General features: G+C 44.6%; 1 long non-coding RNA gene across 1 annotated transcript; it reads left to right on the top strand.

Moving 5' to 3' along the window:
- The first annotated feature begins 749 nt into the window (after window positions 1-749).
- On the top strand, window positions 750-3,350 carry LOC142852932 (uncharacterized). Its single transcript, XR_012911029.1, has 2 exons — window positions 750-876; window positions 2,705-3,350. It is a non-coding gene; the product is annotated as an uncharacterized LOC142852932 (long non-coding RNA).
- Window positions 3,351-3,727: the final 377 nt, after the last annotated feature.

Genomic DNA, 3,727 nt, shown 5'->3' with positions numbered 1-3,727 from the left:
TGAATGAAAAGGAGAGATTGAGGTAAGCAGAACGCTGTTTTAGACTCACTACTGCTGTGAGGAAACACTGTGGCCTAAAGCAACTGAGAGATGAAAGGGTTTCCTTGACTTATACACCCTGGGTCACAGTCTGCTGAGGGAAGCCATGACAAGAACATGGACGCAGGAACTGATACACAGGTCATGGAAGAGTGCTGCTTACTGGCTTGTGCCTCATAGCTTGCCCAACCTACTTTCTTTTAGAATCCAGGACCACCAATCCAGGGGTGTCTGCACCCACAGTGGCCTGGGCCCTCCCCCATCAATCACTAAATAAGAAAATGCCCTTCAGGGTTGCCTACCTACAGCCTGATCTCAGGGAGGCATTCTCTCAGTTTCTCCGATGACTTTAGCCAGTGTCAAGTTGACAGGAAAATAACTAGGACAGCATACATGTACGAATTCATTGTCTGCGGCTCTTGGTTGTGGATGCTATGTGACGTGATCAGCCGCTTCAAGTTCCTGTTGCCTAGACGTTTCCACACTAATGGGTTGTCACTTGGATATCCGAACTGAAATGAACCTGTTGCCCCCTAAGTTGTTTTAGTTAGGATGTTTTATCACAAGACTTGGGAAGCTGGGACAGAAAGTGACCTTAGTCCTCTGGGTCACAGACTGAACACAATTCCAACTCTAGCACACACGTCAAGGATTACTGTGTTTCAAGAGTCCCAGTCACCAGGAGAGGCAGTGCTGGCTAATTCATAGTCGGACACCAGCCTGACAGATATTTGCTGTGCCCAAGATGAAGGCCTGGTGCTTAGGGAGCGTCACTCCCAGGCGATGGAAGGATGCTTGAAGGTCTAAAGTCTTTTAGCCTTGGGCTCGCAAATTCTGGTAAGCACATGTGCAGTTTGCTCTTGATCTCCTCCCCATCCATTCCTGCCTCCATACCCGATGCTTCTCTCTCGAGCAAAAATTGCACAGGCATCTTGAGGAAGAACCGATGCTATTCTTCTAGAGACCAGAGAGACTGAGGTTCCAAGAAGTTCAGTAGCATGTACTGAATCCATAGGCTACTATGTCAAGAGTCAGTGTTTAAACTCAGACCCAGAGATTCAGAGACACCACCACCCTTAGCTACAAGGATGTAGTCTCAAGAGAAACGAAACCAGGAGCTGACAGAAAGACTCCTGCCTGCATCCTGGCAGGTGGGAGGGCTTTTCCTGGGGTCCATGTGTCCATCCAAAGCCTGTCTCATAAGTGTTCATCACACAAGCTCTTCCCTGTATTGTTCTGGGCTGCGGAAGTACCTGGTTCTCACTGGGAGAGCAGGACGAGGGGCAGCAAACACTTTCTAAGGCAACTTTCAGTCCCCAGCTGTAGATCCTTATTTCAGACAGAAAGGGCTAGAATTATCCCTTCTCTTCCACCAACAGGAGTTTTAAGATCCTGGTTTGAAGCTTATCTGTCGACATCAGCAGAGGAAGGGGGGCGTTTCACGAGGTCCCACCACTAGACAGAGACCTATAGGCAACTAGTGACTGCCGAAATGAAAATTAGCTTCTCCGAGGGATGAGGCCCTTTGTCGGCTGCCCAGTGCAGGGTGGTCAGTCCTGAAGTCATATATACACAAAAGCCAAAATGGACCTATCCAGTTGTGTTGATCTATATTTGTGCATATTCACACACACCTATGTAATAATGATAATCAAAGAGAGAGACCGTCAACCTGAGGAGAAGGGGAAGGGCTCAAAGGTGTGTAGCTGGGAGGAGTTGGTAGGAGGAACGAGAGGGGAGAGTGATAAAATTCTATTTCAACTAAAAGCATTTAAAAATTAAAAAAATTAAACGTCTAGAACTAAATAAATACATGCACATATAAGAACATTGAACTTCTCATTTTACCTCTTTTTCTTAATTCTTGTAAATTCTTAGGAATCTCAGTCCTGTATTATCTAGTAGAAAATTTGTTTTACCTGCTTTTATTTTTTTCTGTTTGTATTTCTCTTTCCCTGGGTGCCTTAGACTCCAGGTCGGGTCTCTAGACTCCGGTTCAGGTCTCACACAGTTGGCTGAGGCCAAGGCTTCTCAGATAATCTGGGTTTGTCTCTCAATCCCTGAAGCATAGATGCTTTTGTTAAATTTAGTAATAAGATGAATTTCTAGAAAAATGGCCATCTGATTATATGTCTTGGACATGTGCCAATTCTATGAAAACTTGAGGTGTTCATGTGTTCTTTTGGTATTTGCTGGGGCATGTACCAGTAACAGACAGTCCCCATGCTCTGTCAACAGAGACTGTCTGGCTTTAGATATGTGGCTCCTGGTCAAGGGTGTGAGAAACCTCCTCACCCAATCATGGCCCTAGATCCTACTTGGCCTAGGAGCTGAGCAATTGTTTTTTGGAAGCCATAAACCTGAGAGAAATTTCTGCATGTCTCTTGTTCAGCCTATCTTGCATTAGTTACGTCCCACATCCCTAGCTTTGAAAGTGGAGACTAGCCTAGTTTTGAATTTTATTAGAGAAACTTAACAGGAGTGAGAACAAATACCTACCATGGCCCTCAGGGCCCTGCCCACTGTGCTGTATTCTGCTGCTTCTAATCTATACACATGAGGTCCTTGTCTGGGAAATATTATCTTGGCTTTCTTATTTTAACTGTGTTTAATATAGCAGGTGACAGGCATTTGCCTTCTTCCTGTCCTTTGTCCTTTGTTGCAGAGCCTCGGAGATGTTTCTACCCTAATCCTCAGGAAAATCCACGTCCAGTCTGTTATCTGACCAAAGAGAGCAGTCCGTTTAAATTTGAATATGGAAATTCTTCTGGCCAATGAGACCAGAACAGAAATCTGAGGAAAGTTCCTGGGAAACATTTCCTTGCTCTTAAAATGAAACAGACAAGAAGAAATAGTTGGTGTCTCCACATCAGGGCCCTGATATGAGGGTCTGTGAGGTCCAGGTGCTTTTGTGGATGCAGGGGAATCCCTGGACAGCAGAGTCCTTACTCTGAGGAAAGCAGAGAGGAAAATGAGAATAACCCAGGCCCCTCATGGTGACCAGAAAGCCAGCCTCCTTCATTACTTAGGCTATTGAATATAAGCAATATTCCTGTTCTTTGACTTGACTGGGGATTGTTGCCGCTTTCGGCTGCATGGAACCTGGTTGGTGACCAGCACACGCCTGGATCCCTGAGGATGGGAGTCTGCGGCAGGACACCTCTCACCCTCTCAGCCTTACAAGTCACCCGTCATAATCCTGAACTTGGAGTATTCTTGGGGGCACCATTAGACATGGGAAATAATTCAGAGTTTCTTGTAAACATTCACGGGCACTTTGAAGGACAAATTAAAGGGCTATGATTATTTTCTATGGAGTATTTTATTTGGATTGGTGAAATGAAGGTTTCTCATTTCTTTAGTGCCCGTGAGACTCTAACCCTGCATTAGAAGCCTGGGTGGCAGTAAAAAAGGCCAAAATTGGGCCTTTCTCCTTACAGAACCTGATGTAAGAGAGAAAACGTAACAAAATTCATCAAGATCAACTGTTTAAAGGGGAAAAAATGAGAAGTCATGGCAGAGGTCAAAGTGGATTATTTGGATTAACTTTTATTTATTTTCGGTATTGATCTAGGTTACTCCCACCAATATGGATCCCAATACGAGTTGAACTAAAGTAGAGCAGATTTGAAATATTCTTTCTATAGTTAAAAGAACAGAAATTAGCGTCTGAACCTCTGGTTATAGC

The sequence above is a fragment of the Microtus pennsylvanicus genome, chromosome 6, assembly GCF_037038515.1.
Source record: "Microtus pennsylvanicus isolate mMicPen1 chromosome 6, mMicPen1.hap1, whole genome shotgun sequence".
NCBI lineage: Eukaryota > Metazoa > Chordata > Mammalia > Rodentia > Cricetidae > Microtus > Microtus pennsylvanicus.
The sequence above is the reverse complement of the archived record's forward strand: the minus strand, read 5'-3'. Positions and strand labels throughout refer to the sequence as shown.